Source organism: Capra hircus, chromosome 7 (assembly GCF_001704415.2).
Source record: "Capra hircus breed San Clemente chromosome 7, ASM170441v1, whole genome shotgun sequence".
Taxonomy (NCBI): Eukaryota; Metazoa; Chordata; class Mammalia; order Artiodactyla; family Bovidae; genus Capra; species Capra hircus.
The window spans coordinates 15,416,834-15,435,063 of NC_030814.1; positions in this window are offsets into that span (position 1 = coordinate 15,416,834).

Consider the following 18,230-nt stretch of genomic DNA (forward strand, 5'->3'; position numbering starts at 1 on the left):
TGGCCAGTCGCAGGGGGACAGTCCGTCTTCTCCACAGACACTGCTGTGTTTTAGTAACTCGGAAGCCAAAGGGGAAGCCCTACAATTGCATCTTCTGAGAAGTGTTGAGAAATTACTCCCCAGAGACCTTTAAAAGGCCCCTTGCCGCTGCCCTGGAACTACTGACAGGTCATGCCATTCAGAGATGAACTTTCAAGCTCAGTCTGCTCTCAGCTCTCTGGTGGCCCCCAAACCTGCAGAAGTGAGGGGCCTGGGCCCTCTAAGCCCTGTTCCCTCTGTCTTTCATGTCCCTCTGTCGGGCAGCTCCCAGCAAAGCTCTGCTTAGTCACTGGGATATGTCATTTCATGTCTGGGTCACCACCCTCTGATTCTCTCATTTCCCACCAGAGCATCAAGAGTTGAACACATCATTTTCATTTTTGGTCTTTTTAAAAAATATTTATTTTTGTTTATTTGGTCATGCCAGGTCTCTTAGTTGTGGCATATGGGATTTAGTTCCCTGACCAGGAATGGGACCCAGCCAGGCCCCCTGCATTGGGAGCATGGAGTCTTAGCCCTGGGCCACCAGGGGAGTCCCTCTTTTTTTCTTCTTCTTACACAAATGCATCCTTATGGTACCAGTTTCCAACAATACAGAAGTCTACAGAGCAAAGCTGAAAACCAACATGGTTCCCCCAACCCTCCCGCTAAGAGGCCACACGGCCCACAGCTTCCTGTACGGCTTTCCAGCCTTCTTTCTGGACAGTTACACCACAAACAGTATATGGATCCATGCATACGTGGATTTAGATTTAGATATTAAGATTTAGGTATTATTTTGTAACTTTTAAAATAAGTGTTTTTCATTGGGAAACGCTCACGTTGGGATATAAAGGTCCATCTCATTCATATACAAATATATTATATAAACACACACATAGAGCACAAGCGCAGACCCTACATCTTTATATTCATGCAAAGGAGACTCGCCCCCGACAACCTTGGAAGGCAGAGTAAGTGGCTGGTGGTTTCAGATAACACCATGGAAGTTTGAGTGACATCCAAGCATGCTGCTGAAACTGATGCCTTTGAGAGCTGTAGGAATGGTGCAAAACTTTGGTTTCATAAGCTGGAGAAGGAAATGGCAACCCACTCCAGTATGCTCACCTGGTGAATTTCATGGACAGAGGAGCCTGGCAGGGTACAGTCCATGGGGTCGCAAAGAGTCGGACACGATTGAGGTGACTTAGTACAGCATAGCACGGCGGGGGCTGGGGGGGGCGGGGAGCGGAGGCGGAGAAAACAAGGGAGACCGTCCTATTAGACATGGTTGTCCACTTTGATTTTTAACAACTTTTACTCATTTGTTTTCATTTTTGGCCACATTGTGTGGAATGTGGGATCTTTGTTCTCCAACCAAGGGTTGAACTCACACCCCATGCATTGGAAGGCAGAGTCTTGGCCGCTGGAACACCAGGGAAGTTCTTGCACCTTAATTTTTAGACCCTAGAAAACTTAGCACAGAGAGATAGACAGATATACTTTTATTATGAACAACTGCATCCTCTTCCAGCATTTGGATGGAAATTTATTAATCAGAAGTCCATTGAAGAACATTTTTCTATTTTGAACAGAACTCCATGCCTATGGAGGAATCATGAAAGGAGGCGGCATAGAAAGAAATGGAAAGGAAGCTTCCAGAACGAGGAATGGCTAAGACGCTGGAGTCTCTCGATTCATCTCCTAACACTCTAGGAATGCTGTCCAACGGTTTCTGTCAGCTCATGTCTTTATCTTCCAGTTTCAGCTTCTTTTAGTCTCACCTTAAGCACTTTGGACAAGTCATTTCAAATGACAGCTCCATATACATGTGCCCAGCGCCTGTCTCCAGGTGGGACAAGCTGCCTACTCCCATTCACGGTGCCGCAGCCCTGAGTGATTCCTTTCCTTTAGCATCTCAGCTCATGTGTAAGGAGTTTTTCTCAGAGCCAGCTGTGCATGAATAGAGCTCCCACCTCCGTGAGAGGCAGGTGGTGGGCAGCTGGTAATCTGAAGTGATGAACGTGTCGATGCGTCGGTAGCTAACTGGCTCCTGATGGTTTTCCTCCAGTGCTGCCTCCCTGGCTAAACAGACCAAGGTTACCTGTAGTGTGATGTTAGCCAAAGGAAAGCTGTTTCCCAAGAAAGGCTTGAAACTGCGTTTTAAAGCTTTTATAGCTCATTTCAGTATTTCCGACATTGCTGCTCACATTTAGTCATGCAAACATCCATAATACTTGCTGATGAGCCTGACTTTCCTGTTACTGAGCATAGCTTAAAAAAAAAAAATTACTGTTTTTCAATCCTTGCCACTGAGCTAGTTTTTCATCTTCATTTTGACATCAACCCCTCCCCACTCTGTTCTTTCACCATCTTTTCCTGGCTTCCCTTGCCTCCTCTCCGGCCTGGAGCCCACAGTCTGCTATCTCAGCCACACGTCGGCTGGAGCCTGGAGTCTCCCTTGGGCTTCTCACAGCTGCCCCTGCCTTGCCCAACCACCCCCACCCCCACCCCCACCCCCGGCCAGCCTCAAAACCAACCCCCCAACCTGGACCAGCATTCCCCTAAAGACGTGTCCCTCCTATTGGCCCTCTGTCCCCTACCCTCAGCTCTGTCTACTCTCTCACTATATTTTCCTCCTTCAATTGGTGACTTCCTGTGCAAAAAAAATAAAGTACTCAATGCTCCATCATTAAAGATACTTTTTCTCATTAAAGATACTTTTTCTCTCCCCTGCTGTTTCCTTAAGCTATTGCCCTGTCTTCCTCACTTCCCTCTGTCCTGCCAAAGCTCTTTAAACTTATTCTATACTGCTTTTCTCCACTCCCTAATGCCCAATACTACTTGAAATAAGTAAAAAATGAAACATAAAAATGATACTTTTATGCAGATACTTTTGTGCAGATGGTGACTGCAGCCATGAAATTAAAAGATACTTAATCTTTGGAAGAAAACTTATGACCAACCCAGACAGCATATTAAAAAGCAGAGACATTACTTTGCCAACAAAGGTCCATCTAGTCAAGGCTGTGGTGTTTCCAGTGGTGGTGTATGAATGTGAGAGTTGGACTATAAAGAAAGCTGAGCACTGAAGAATTGATGCTTTTGAATTGTGGTGTTGGAGAAGATTCTTGAGAGTCCCTTGGACTGCAAGGAGACCCAAGCAGTCCATCCTAAAGGACATCAGTCTTGAATATTCTTTGGGAGGACTGATGCTGGAACTCCAATACTTTGGCCACCTGATGTGAAGAGCTAACTCATTGGAAAAGACCCTGATGCTGGGAAAGATTGAAGGCGGGAGGAGAAGGGGGTGACAGAGGATGAGATGGTTGGATGGCATCACCGACTCGATGGACATGAGTTTGAGTAAACTCCAGGAGTTGGTGATGCAGGGAGGCCTGGAGTGCTGCAGTCCATGGGGGTCACAAAGAGTCGTACATGACAGAGCAACTGAACTGAACTGAACTGAAACATAGAAGTGATATGTGCAGATGGGAAAGATTCAGTGAAGAAGGTATAACATGGAATAAAAAGCTCCTGCTTGGGAGAGAGAAATGAAGAAGCAGAGCACTGAGGATTCTGAGGGCAGTGAAACGACTCTGACGGATAGATACATGTCATTCTACATTTGTTCAACCCTGTAGAAGGCATAACCCAGGAATACTGGACTGGGTAGCCTATCCTCTTCTCCAGTGGATCTTCCCAACCCAGGAATCAAACCAGGGTCTCCTGCATTGCAGGAGGATTCTTTACCAGCTGGCTACCCAGGGAAGTCCATGACACCAAGAGGGAACCCTAATGTTAACTACGAGCTTTGGGGTGACAATGATGTGTCAGTGTAGGTCCATCGGTTGTAACAAGGATAACAAACCCCGGGGGGTGGTGGTGGGGAGGTGATAATGGAGGAGGCTCTGTCTGTGCAGGGGCAGCGGGTATATGGTAAATCTGCACTTTCCTCTCAATTATTTTTGATAAACTTAAAACTGCTCTTAAAAAATCTATTGAGAAAAAGAAAACTGAAAAGATCTCATAACTAAAGTAGGATTCATAGTCATACTGGGGGCAAAGGACATAGACAATAGGCTCTTGTTTTGCTTTGTGGAAGGCAAAAGGTCTCAGTGCTGATTAACATACATGCACATTGTACACACACACACACACACACACACGCAAGCACGCACGCACGCCCCAGACCACCCCACCCCTTTCCACAGGTCAGCTCTGAAGACCTTTAGGCTGAAAGCTGATCACACTCTACGTTGACTGACCCGGAGGGAGCCCTTGAACAGAAGCCCGACCCCCGCCTTCAAACAGTGCCAGAGAAGACATCAAGCCCCGTCCCCCGCCCCTCCCTGCTGCCTGCGGGGTGAGCCCTGGGTGCCGAGGCCTGCTAACCGGATCTCCATCGCAGCACAGCAAATTGTCCCCAAATGTATCTGCCTGTGACCACAGACATTTATCATTCCCACGCAGCGTGTGAGGGTGTGGAGTCCATGGACAGTTGGCTGCCCGGGCCTTCACGAGGCTGCAGTCGAGGTGCTGGCTGAAGCCGCAGCTCTCTGAAGCACGGCTGCCAGATGCGCCCCCCAGACGGCTCACTCCACAGCTGCGGACTGGACCACCAGGTCTGTGCCCCCCGGACTTGTACGCGGAATGGCCTGAGGGGGACTCACAGCGTGGCTGTAGGCACAGTGACGGATGCAGGAGAGAGCAAGGCAGAACCGCAGTGCCCTGGAGGTCCTAAGTCCGAAGTCATGCCCATCATCCCCACTCTAGCCTGTTCATAGAGGTCAGCCCCCTGCAGCATGAGACCGAACTGCACTCCAGGAGGCCCGTGTCGCCGGGGCCAGCTTAGACACCCCCTCCCGCAGCTTTACCACCGCACTTCTGCCCGGGGCCTGAGTGCCACCAGTCCTTCCCGGTTCTTGGCCAGCATCCTATGTTTCTGTCCGGTCACCTGAATAGTGATCACTGTGACTTCAGATAATTTTATATTGTTTAAAACTCTTAAAGGCAGAATGTGTCTTATAATTGAAAACATTTTCAAAGTAAAATACTACCAACTTGATCAAGTTACCCTACCCTCATCTGACTGCTGGTCATGTCCCTAAAGATGACTGTAGAAATTAATTGATTGATTGATTAATAGGGTCCTGAGTTGCTTTTCAAAAAAATAATATATATTGCTTTTATACTGTATTGTGTGTATGTATGTGTGTGTGTGTGTTAGTCACTTCATCGTGTCTGACTCTTTGTGACCCCATGGACTATAGCCCACCAGGCTCCTCTGTCCATGGGATTCTCCAGGCAAGAATACTGGAGGGTTGCCATTTCCTTCTCCAGTGTGTATGTATACAGATACATATTATGCATTACATATATGATATATTTTATATACATACATATGCATATATATATACTTTAAAATTTTATGCAAATAGAATCACATGCTGTTCTGACCTTAGTTTTTGGAAAAGTTCATTAATGTATCCAGGTACAAGTTTCTGGGAACAGTGGCTGTATTCTTGGTAAGAGGATCTTAGCAGCTGGGACTTCAGGGTGAAGAAGCAACTTTCCTTTTATTGTATACTAACACCATTCTGTATTATTAGAATTTTGCCATATGTCCTCATATTGCCTATTTAAATCACTTAAAATTATATATCTTAAAGACCTTTTTTTTAGGAATACATATATAACTTGCTATTTTTAAGGCTTTCAAGTCATTTATATAGATTATCAAGATTTGTGTAATTACTTCCTTATTTATGAGTGTTTGGGTCATTTTCAGGGTCTTCCGGTGGCTCAGTAGTAAAGAACCCACCTGCAATGCAGGAGACGCAGGTTCGATCCCTGGGTTGGGAAGATCCCCCAGAGGAGGAAATGCAGCCCACTCCAGTATTCTTGCCTGGAGAATCCCATGGACAGAGGAGCTTGGCTACATACAGTCCATGGGGTTGCAAAGAGTTGGAGATGACTTAGCAACTAAAAAACCACTCATAAGTGTTCAGGTTGTTCCCAGGATTTAGGGTGGTAGTTGTCATTTTTACCAACAATACCACACGGGAAGTCCTCATTTGTGCTCTTCGTAATGCTCTGTGGACATTTCCTCTCTTCCGGCTTCCAGACTTTTCTTCTGGCATCATCTGTACACAGATCTCGTGATGGCTCCTTTTCGATGACTCATCCTTGCACGTGGTGAGGTTTTCTGGACAAGCATTTGCAGGAGATCCATTTAAGGAGAAGACTGAGGCCAGCTTCCAAGCCTTCTGGAATGTCCTTATGATCCAGGGTGTGGGTGAGAGACTCCTCCAGGTGCAGGACGCGCAGATGGAGGGCTTGTGCCCTGCAGACACTCTCTGTCCCTGGCTTCCAGCACATGGCTTGTATGTGAGCATGCAGGCTCATCCTCACCTCTTCTGCTTCTCAGGAACAAGCTGGGTGCAGAGTAGCCCCCACCAGCCCTGCACCCTGTCCCTGCCGGGGCAGAAAGGAATTTGGCTTTTGCGCCTCAGTGTGGACCTGATCCCTTAAAGAGGAGAAACAGGCCAACTTTTCTGTCCACTTGCCCCCAGTGTCCGTCTCTGCTCACCATTTCTTGTGTGTCCCTCTAGAGACACTCTGTGCGGGCGCTCTCAGTCGTGTCTGACTCTTTGTGACCCCGTGGAGTGTAGCCCACCAGGCTCCTCTGTCCATGGGATTCTCCAGGTGAGAATACTGGAGTGGGCTGCCGTTTCCTTCTCTAGGGGGTCTTCCTGTACCAGGGATCAAACCCACATCTCCTGCATCTGCTTCATTAGCAGGCTGATTCTTTACTATCGTGCTGAGAAGCCCAGAGATAGTCTGGAGGAGGAAGTGGCACCCACTCCAGTATTCTGGCCTGGAAAATCCCCGTGAACGGAGGAGCCTGGTGGGCTACAGTCCATGTGGTCACAAAGAGTTGGACATGACTGAGAGACAGTCTATATACGTTTAAATATACAAAGCTGCAGAAAGCTAACCTGGAGTGTTTTACTTTTCACTTATTGCTGACTTATTGCTGTACTCTGTCCAGTCTCCCTTCTCTACAGGGTGGGCAGAAGATGAACAGACCCCATAGCTTTCTGTTCACCTTTAGTTACTCTAGTTTAACATTCCAATCTCATATCAGCTCCAAGCCCACCTCCACTGCTGGCTGGGAGGGACCTCCATATCTGCTCCGCGCCTTGGAGCAGGCACATGATCAGCTCAATGATATCTCTCTCCTCCTCCTTTTTCAAGGCTGAGGACTGAGAGGGGCAGCAGGGAGGAAAGGCAAATGTCTCTTAGCTGCTTACATTGTGGTCCTCTCCCTGTGAATGGTCACAGCATCCTGGCCAACACTGGCACTCAGCCATGCCCCCTGAGTGGCTGGCTCCCAGGGCCTCCCAGGTGGCTCAGAGGGTAAAGCGTCTGCCTGCAATGCAGGAGACCTGGGTTCGATCCCTGGGTGGGGAAGATCCCCTGGAGAAGGAAATGGCAACCCACTCCAGTATTCTGGCCTGGGAAATCCCATGGACAGAGAAGCCTGGTGGGCTACAGTCCATGGAGTCGCAAAGAGTCAGACACGAGTGAGCGACTTCACTTTCACTTGGGGCACCCAGGTGAGTTCTTCAGAGAGGGTTTCTGAAGAACAGAAACACAGTCTCCCCAGTGAGGCAGAGCCAGCTGCAGGCTGCCTTCTACTAACGTCCTCAGGCTCCTGCCGCTACTATGACCAGATCCACGCTGTCACCGTCCCTGATGCACATTGGTCCCATGGGAAACTCACGCATCTCCCATCTCTCCCAAGGCTCTTCACCCTCCCGGGTAGCAGCACAGGGCAGAGCCAGGTACTGACAATGTGAGTGCCTGTCCAATTGGCAAGTGAGCTACCCATCTCCCTTTTGCAGGGGCATGCCAATCTTTCAGAATGTTTCTCTTGAAGCCCTTCTCATTTGGCTTGGGGGGGAAAAGGAAAAACACCAATATGCTTTTCTGGGCCAACCAGGGTGGGGAAAGGTGGTGGGGACAGCAGGCTGATGATCACAGGGTCAGTTCCATCATTGTTCGGCAAGCCCTGAAAAGGAAGGCTCACCAGCTGTTGACAGTTTTCTACAGAAAATGCAGTATTTGCCCTTCTTCACCCCCAGCTCTGGCCTCCTGATTCCAGTGCAAAAACAAAGGTGGTTGTTGTAGTTTTTTTAGATAAAAGGTAGCAAACTGCAGTCATCTTGCTGCGTCTTAACAAGAGACTGTCCCGTACCAGTTCACATGGGTCTGCCTCTTTTTAAAAAAAAACATTTCCTAAGTCTTCCATCATATTGCCATATATTATTACGAAATTAGTGCCTCTGGATGGATATTCAAGTTGAGCACTCACCAATGCTTTCTTTTGTACTGACATCAGGGGAATTAGCAAGGAAAACAACCAGCTTGTAGACCATTCACAGGAGTGGATATGTGTCAACAAAAAAAGGTATCCAGATAAGTTAGACTAGAACTTGGATGATAACAGGAATGAAAGTCAAATCTGCGTCCTACAGTGAGTTCAGTTAAGCTTTCTGGGCTTTTATCAGCTTCGTAGAGTCAAGCTGAGCTTCAAGGGGGGAATTGGCGCTCGGATAACGCCATTAGCGGGGAGATGCATCACTAAGTCCCATGTGAGAGCAGAATATGCTCAGGTGTGCTTTCAGAAAAGCCCAGCATTGTGATTTTATCTTCACTCCCACTTGGAACCACTATTTTCTCTTTCACCAGCAAGGCTGTGACTGTCTCTCCCACTATGTCCTCGAACACACGTGCCGTTTTCCTCCTTGTCCTGGCTCTATAATCTATAAAATGTTCTGTCTTACTTGAAAGTTGTGTCTGGGGTGGAGGTGGGCACTCACTGGCAGGAGAGGTTCCACCCTCCAAGGGAGATACTGGGCACTCCTTTCGTTGACTCCAATGCCTGCCTGTTCCGTGGAGGGGCTCAAGGGCAGGCTGCAAAAATACAGCAGAGAAATGCCCTGGTGGGGATGCCAACACACGACAGGGCTCAGGGAAGTGCCTCTGAGGCGCCCTCCAGACCGTCGCTGGCCTCCCTCTAAGACCGTGGGCTTTGCTGGGTGGAGCACAGAGCATCTGTTTTGGACTCAGACACACCTGGGCTTGACTCCCAAGCCTCTCCCTTCCCAGCTGGAGAGCCATGGATGGCCTCCAAACCTGCCTGGGGCTGCTTTCCTATCTGCAAGTAGTATATCTACTGTGGAGGGGATATTTATCAGATAAATATCATCCTGACAATTTGCCTTCAGAAAGGAGGAAACGGCAGATCTGAAACTGTTGAGAACATTTAGGCTCAGAAGGCATGTATCAAAGAAGTGGTTCAGTTCAGTTCAGTCGCTCAGTCGTGTCTGACTCTTTGCAACCCCATGAACCGCAGCACGCCAGGCCTCCCTGTCCATCACCAACTCCCGGAGTTCACCCAAACCCATGTCCATTGAGTTGGTGATGCCATCCAGCCATCTCATCCTCTATCATCCCCTTCTCCTTCTGCCTTCAGTCTTTCCCAGTATCAGGGTCTTTTCCAATGAGTCAGCTCTTCACATCAGGTGGCCAAAGTATTGGAGTTTCAGCTTCAGCATCAGTTCTTCCAATGAACACTTGGGATTGATCTCCTTTAGGATGGACTGGCTGGATCTCCTTGCAGTCCAAGGGACTCTCAAGAGTCTTTTCCAACACCACAATTCAAAAGCATCAGTTCTTCGGTGCTCAGCTTTCTTTATAGTCCAACTCTCACATTCATACATGACTACTGGAAGGAAGTGGTTAAAACCATCTATTCAATAGCAGAAGCTGTCATCCTTTATTTCAGGGTTTTCAGCTTCATTTGCTGAAACAAGATGAAGTCCCTGTTGGTGGCTTGCTGCTCCCAAGAGGTTTGTCCTGGGAGCTGGTGGTGAATGCTGTGGTTGCCTCCCTGACACGCGTGTTCTCCTTCCTCCTCCCAGCTTTGCCCAGGAGTCCAGTCCTCCCCAACACAGCCCCTTCCCTCAGGAGAGGCTAAACCATCTCCACTCCAGGTAAGGGCCTGAGTCTTCAAGGTGGATGTCTTTGGAGAGGCACAGAGATCATTCCATTCCTTGTGTCTATCCATGGGTCAAGAATGAGCCTGGGGGCAATCTGGACCAACACCAAGTGAGATGTAGGAAAACTTCAGACATGAGAAGTTTTCTCACTTCCTCTGGACACTTGTTCACAGAGATGAGGGACTCCACTGCCAGGCTGACAGTGAAGCCATCACGTGGACAAGGGCAGGTGAGTGGAGCCAAAGCCACTCAACCATGCCAGCTCCAAAGCTGTGCTACTTGCAGACTTTTGATTTTTTTGAATATTATTTTTAATTTTTAAAATTAATTTATTTTGGGGGGCATCTCACTATTGTGCACAGGCTTTTTCCAGTTGCCACAGGCCACTCTCTAGTTGCGACGCACAGGCTTCTCATTGCAGTGGCTTCTCTTGCTGTGACGCACAGGCTTTAGGGGTGCCAGCTTCAGCAGTTGTGGCGCACAGACTTAGTTGCTCCATGGCACGTGGAAATCTTCCCGGACCAGGAACTGAACCGGTGTCCCTTGCATTGGCAGGCATACTCTTCACCACTGGACCACCAAGGAAGTCTGATTTTTTTTAAAATTATTATTTAAGCCAGTCTGAGTTGGGGTGTCTGTTCCTTGCAGCCCAAGGCATCCCATACAGGAGTGATGGATCAGTCCCGAAGATCCCTTCGCCTCTGGTGCAGCTACCTTGGGAAGGAGGCACCAGTGAAACGAGGAGCCGTGCTCTCGATGGTGAAAGGGAGTGGAAGACAATAAAGTCAGAGTCCACATGGGACGGAGAAAGGCGGATCGATGACCCACCGGTGCGCTGTCTCCTCATGCTGGCCCAGAGAGCCCAGGTATCAAGCACACGCCGGTACACTTGGGGAAGAGAGCCGCTGCCCTGGGGTGGGCAGTGAACCACCTCCAGCACTGCAGACAGAGGGAAGGGTGCTGGGGGCGGGGGGGGGGGGTGGAGGGGGATGCCCTGCCCGTGTCACCCCCGCCTGGCCCACCCCTGCCTGGGCCACCCTCTTCCTCCTACCTTTGATCACAGTTACGTGAGGACGGATGCTTGCACCAGCTACAGCCAACCTGCAGTCATGAGGGGAGGACCAGGAGAATCTCAGAAACACCCGCCCAGGGCCCTGGGCCCCTGAGCCTCTGAGCCGGCTTCCTACCTCCAACTAAGTGATAGCCAAGAAAACCAAAGCCCTCTAATGAAAACCAGTTCAGGGACTTCCCTGGTGGTCCAGGGGCAAAGACTCTGTGCTCCCAACGCAGGGGGCCCAGGCCCAGGTTTGATCCCTGGTCAGGAAACTAGATCCCACAGGAAGCAACTAAGAGTTCATGTGCCACAACTAAGGATTCCACACACCGCAACTAAGACTGATGATCCCGCGAGCCATAACGAAGACCCGGCAATCAATAAAGAAATATTTTGAAAAAAGAGAGAAGAAAACCAGTTTAAACTGGGTATTTCCTTACTTTGTACCTAAAACATCCAAACAGCTAAACCTAATTAGAGGCTGGGGCTGTAAAAAAAAAAACTAGGGTATTATGTTCTGCTTGTTTATATGATGCTCTGAAGTCTAAATCTATGTGCTTTCTCTCCAAGTATCCTGGAACCCCTTAGAGGGAATCCAAGGGGTTCCCTTGGATTCACAGCACAAGGGGAGTCCTTAACCCTCCATCTTTCCTCCAGCACACCCATCCCTCAGGAGACAGGTCAGACGCCCTGTGAGATATGTGACTTTAGCACCAGGAGCTGAGATGAGAGAGAAACATGCCACTTCCTTCCTGCTTCCCCTGATAAACATATCTAATAAATAGCTCAGTTAGATTTGCCTGATGTGATCTGCGTAATGAGAGGAGAAAAAGCCCTCCCGTGAATCCAATAGAAAAAGTAAGAACTGCCTATGGTGAAACATCTGGAAAAGTGGAATAATACAATCTTGAGCTCAAATGACAGCAAGAAAGTTCAGAGGGACTAGGGACCCTGAGGGCACCAGTATTAGTGGGTGATGTGCTATTATACCAAACTGAGTCCGGATCTCAGAAAAGGTGGCAACTTTTCAGAGAGACTTTTCAAGTATGTGGTGGAGCCTGCTGGAGAGAGCAGCCACTGCTGACCATGGCTGAACTTCCAGTCGGTTTGGGGTTCCAAGTATCTACCTTTCAAAGTCGCTGTGAGGTTGAGAAGTACTGTATGTAAATCTCCTAGCACTGAGCCTAGCGCACAGTAGGTCTATAGTTAATGGGAGCTGCCGTGTTTCTGAGTTCAGTACCAAGCAGCGCCCCCTAGAGGTGGAAGGTGAGGGACCACAGTTCAGTTCAGTCGCTCAGCCGTGTCTGACTCTTTGTGACCCCATGGACCATAGCACACCCAGGCCTCCCTGCCCATCACCAACTCCTGGAGTTTACTCAAACTCATGTCCATCGAGTCAGTGGTACTATCCAACCATCTCATCCTCTGTCGTCCCCTTCTCCAGCCTTCAATCTTTCCCAGCATTAGGGTCTTTTCTAAGGAGTCGATTCTTCTCATCAGGTGGCCAAAGTATTGGCGTTTCCACAGTGGCCTGCTGCAGGGTCGGGGGCAGTGAGTGTAGCAGAAACTGCATGGGACCTTTTGAAGGAGGTCACCATTATCTTCCTTACCTCCACCATAGTTTGGCCTCAGGTCAAAAAACAGGGAGGGAACACAGTCCCGCCCATCAACAGAAAATTGGATTAAAGATTTACTGAACATGGCCCTGCCCATCAGAACAAGACCTAGTTTTCCCCTCAGTCAGCCTCTCCCATCAGGAAGCTTCCATAAGCCTCTTATCCTTCTCCATCAGAGGGCAGACAGATTGAAAACCACAATCACAGAAAACTAATCAAACTGATCACATGTCTGACCCCGCGGACTGTAGCCCACCAAGCTCCTCCGTCCATAGGATTCTCCAGGCAAGAATACTGGAGTGGGTTGCCATTTTCTTCTCCAGGGGATCTTCCTGACCCAGGGATTGAACCTAGGTCTCCCGCACTGCAGGCAAACGCTTTAACCTCTGAGCCGCCAGGGAAGCCATGTGGACCACAGCCTTGTCTAACTCAAGGAAACTATGAGCCATGCCATGTAGGGCCATCCAAGACGGACGGGTCATGGTGGAGAGTTTTGACAAAACGCGGTCCACTGAAGAAGGGAATGGCCAACCACTTCCGTATTCTTGCCTTGAGAACCCCATGAACAGTATGAAAAGGACCATGGTTAGAGTCAGCCAGAATCCTCTGTGGTCAAATGGGAGTAAGAGTCTACAATGAGAGTCACACTGGTCCTCTGTGGTCAGATCTAGAGAGATCCAGAGAGAGAAAGAGCATCAGACAAGATCAGACTCTGAAAACAGGCACAGCCACCAACCAGGATCTTCACGCATCTGAGGTTGGAAAGAGCTGCTGGCAACGTGGCTCATTCAGCCGAACCCTTAGAGCTGCATACAGACAGACAGGGCCAAGTGCAGCCGCGATGAGTCTAAGAAGTCTTGAGAGCAGCTCAGAACCCTGGCGGCTCATCACCTTCTGAGCTGCCCCTCTGCAAACTGCAAGCCTTGTGGAAGCCAGGACGGGTCCCAGGGTGAGCCTTGAAGGATTCTAAAGGTTTGTCTGCTTTAAAGCAGCCCCACCACTCCTGTGGTCAAACTGTGTTTTCCCACTCAGTGTGTTACGAGAGAGATGTCACAATGTGCTGATCTCACTGAACACCGAACTGCAGATCTACTTGTGCTTGAAATACTCCTGTTAGGCTCCTCATTCCTCTGTGCAAAGTCCTTACTCTTCAGCTTGGTAAAAGACACCCACGATCCGCACGCTCACCAGCTGTCTCTCTCCTACTCCCCACCTCAAACCCCTCATGCTCCATCCACACGTGACTACACTCAACAGCAAGAGCCCTTTGTGTCGTCCTGGCGTTTCCTGTTGCCTCTGCCTGAAGTGCACTCCCCTACCCTGAAGACTCGAAAGCATCTCTCTCAAGATTTAGCCTAGCTCATTTTCATTAACCTTTCCCTAAGCACCCTCCAGGCAAGAATAACCACTCTCTTTTGGTTACCCTAACGCCCATACAGACTTCTATTATACCATGCAGAATACTCTCAACACTGGGTTTACTTGCTATGTCTGTATCCCCCTGCCCTCCCCTCCACCACAAGGCTAAAAAGTCCTAAGAGCTGGGGCTGTGTGGGATCTTTGTGTCTGGCCCAGGGTAGCTGATTAATAAATGTTTGCAGGAGAGTGAAAACGCTGGTTTAAAACTCAACATTCAAAAAACTAAGATCACGGCATCCAGTCCCATCATTTCATGGCAAATAGATGAGGAAACAAGGGAAACAGTGACAGATTTTATTTCCCTAGGCTCCAAAATCACTGAAGACAGTGATTGCAGCCATGAAATAAAAACATGCTTGCTCCTTGGAAGCAAAGCTATGACAAACCTTGATAGCGTACTGAAAAGTGGAGACATCATTTTGTTGATGAAAGTCAGGATGGTTAAAGTTATGGCTTTTCCAGTAGTCATGTATGGATGTGAGAGTGGAACCATAAAGAAGCCTGAGCACTGAAGAATTGATGCTTTTGACCTGTAGTGTTGGAGAAGACTCTTGAGAGTCCCTTGGACTGCAAGGAGATCCAACCAGTCCATCCTAAAGGGAATGAGTTCTGAATGTCCATTGGAAGGACTGATGCTGAAGCTGAAGCTCCAGTACTTTGGCCACCTGATGTGAAGAGCTGATTCCTTGGAAGAGACCCCGATGCTGGGAAAGATGGAAGGCAGGAGGAGAAGGGGACGACAGAGGATGAGATGGTTAGATGGCATCACCGACTCAATGGACATGAGTCTGAACAAACTCTGAGAGATAGTGATGGTCAGGGAGGCCCAGCATGCTGCATCCATGGGGTCGCAGAGTCAGACACGACTGAGGGACTAAACAGCAACCAAGGGGTGGGTGCACTGGTAGGTGGATAAGGACCAGCGTGCATCTGGGCTCCGGTAGCATGGGGATGAAAGCCCTTTCCCTGCTCACAGGAAGCTCACAGAAAAGGAGTGAAAAAAGAACAATGGAATGGGATGAGTCAGGGTATGGCATGTTGTGTGAACTCAGCTGAGGGGCACTCAACCCAGTGGGGGAAAGAGCTGTGTTCAGGGGTCTTCCCAGAGGACTCTACACATGATCTGGATAGTGCTGGACCACAGAAGTCAGCCGCACAGAAAGAAAGACAGGTCAGAGCCACTCTGGACCGAGAGAGGAGCAGGTTCAAGGCAAAGACAGTGCGAGCAGTGGAAGCGTGGCAATGGCTCAGATTCAACTTAGCTGTTAGAGTTTGGTGACTCTGCATAAATCAAAAGCAGAGGGCAGGGGAGGAAGCCACGGTCAAGATGCTTCCCATGTGTCTGCCCTGCAGGTAGAAGACAGAGTCCGGGAGGAAGGGCACGTGTTTGGAAGAGGGAAGGGTGGCTTCCATTTTGCTCCCACTGAGGCTGAGATGCTGAGGAACCCCAGGTGGGTCTTCTCAGTAGGCAATGAACGATCCATTCCTGAGGCTCAGGAAAGTGTTCTCAACGAGAAAAGTAAACCTGGAACTCATCAACAAAAAGGTGATAGCTGGAGCCGTGCATGCAGATGAAATCTTCCACAGAGGGTGTGCACGAGTGAAAAGGAGTGCAAGCCCCGGGACAAACCACACGTTAGGCGAAATTCCTGAGGCAGAAGCTGGCACAGAATACCCAGGGATACAGGGAGAAAAAAGAGATCAAGTTGCATATGATATTAGGAAGAAGGGAGCTGGCAGGGGAGGGGGAGAGGCGTGACGCAGAGTGATCCACAGAGTCTAATCCTGCAAAGTGGCAAGTAAGCAAAAGAGCCTGAGAAACGCTCATTTGTAGGCCAAACTGTCCCCACCCTCGTCAGCCTGCGGTACAAATGAGATCACATTAATAGTAGCAAATAGAAAATTTCATATTTCACATATATCACTAGCTCACTGCCAACTATCTGCAGAGCAGCATCTCCACTCCCTTGAAAAAAGCCCATGCTTCCCAGCGTTTCTGGGAGTGCCTAGCTGTGTCGAGCACAGGCCCACCAAGAGTTCTTGTGTCTCTTCCACACACACCCTATCTTGATGTCCACGGCACTTGAGGACGGCAGTTCCCGTGCTGGCTGCCTGCCCTGAACTGTTCCCAGGATCCACGGGCTCCATCTCCTGAAGTGCCAGAGCTCCAGACTTTCACGATGCCAAGGCAATAGAATAGCCTGTGCTGTGAATTCCTCCCTGAGGTGAAGCCACAGCACTGTCTGCAAAGTGGAGAAGCCCCTTCTTTGCCATATGTTTGTGTTCCACATGAAAAGGCCTTCCTGAGCTGTGTCCTCTGGCCATCTGTCCTGGGCCTGAGCTCTAGGGCAGACAACAGAGCCCCCCCACCACCAACCCCCCTGCACCCTGATCTCTGCCCCAGGGACCAAGTCCCCAGGGACCCTACACAAACAGATCCTTTGGGAGCTTCACTCCACCAGTTTACCAAAACCCTTCACACCCACGCTTCTGGGATGGTCCCAGGCAGGACACCTGGCCACAAGGTGATTTATCAATGTGGCGGTCATGATCAAGGCTGGCCAAGGGCGTTTCAGCAGAACGGCTGATAAGGAGGTCAGATTGCATCGGGGAGAGGAGAAGCTGGGACGTGGCTGAAGTCCAGACGGCAAACATAACAGCAAGTAGGGAAGAGGCCAGGACGGTTTAAGGGGACAGAAGGTGGTGGTTGGAAACAAGGGAGCGACTTGCCCTGAGTCGCACGCTGAGGAGAAGGAGCCAGCAGAGCAGGGAGAGGTGACCCCAGACCTGAGAGGAGAGTGGGCCTGGGGGAAACACTGGGCGCAGGGCAAGCTGAGGCCCATCGGGCGGGTAAGCCCTGAGGAGACCCTGGGCTTCAGCGAGGGGCCTGGCCGCAGGAGTCCAAGTGCAGAGAAGGGATTGGAGACAGACAACAAGGACTCTTCCGGGAGCTTATTCCAGAGAAAATGAAGCTGTGGGCTGGGAAGTCCCAAGCCGGACAAGAACCAGTCGCCTCAGTGCTCAGGCCCATAGCACATTCTTTCCAGTGACAGAGACATCACTTAGAGTCCCTCTCTGTGACTCAGAGCCTGGGTTTCTGTTTGGCCACTTAATTCTAGGAATAATGACAGCTGCTTCCAAGAGTCAATTTTCTTTCCTTCTCTGAGTCACGCTATGCTTGGGACTCTGACATGACAATCACTGAGTGTATAGCTCTGGCCTGCAGCCTGAGTTTCACTGTAAAACTTCCTGGGGGAAAAGGAGAGTCCACTTTTAGAGGAGGTGGTTGTCCCTGTTTTATTTACCTTACCACACAGAGAGGGCTCAGAACTGGCCCTAAAACAAAGGGTATCGCTCACCCCACTCAGGAGCGTGGGCCCACAGGACACAGCAGCAGGCCCTACAATGTGTCACAATACTCGGGTGAGCATGAAATAAGTGAGATATTACACCACTCAGACTCGCAAACGGTGACAACAGCTGGCATCCGGTCCCATCACTTCATGGCAAATGGATGGGGAAACAATGGAAACAGTGAGAGACTTTATTTTGGGGGCTCCAAAATCACTGCAGATGGTGACTGCAGCCATGAAATTAAAAGACGCTTACTCCTTGGAAGGAAAGTTATGACCTTAGATAGCATATTCAAAAGCAGAGACATTTCTTTGCCAACAAAGGTCCGTCTAGTCAAGGCTATGGTTTTTCCTGTGGTCATGTATGGATGTGAGAGTTGGACTGTGAAGAAAGCTGAGCGCCAAAGAATTGATGCTTTTGAACTGTGGTGTTGAAGAAGACTCTTGAGAGTCCCTTGGACTGCAAGGAGATCCAACCAGTCCATCCTGAAGGAAATCGGTCCTGAATATTCATTGGAAGGACTGATATTGAAGCTGAAACTCCAATACTTTGGCCACTTGATGGAAGAGCTAACTCATTGGAAAAGACCCTGATGCTGGGAAAGATTGAAGGCAGGAGGAGAGGGGCAGAGGATGAGATGGCTGGATGGCATCGCCAACTCAATGGACATGAGTTTGAGTAAACTCTGGGAGTTGGTGA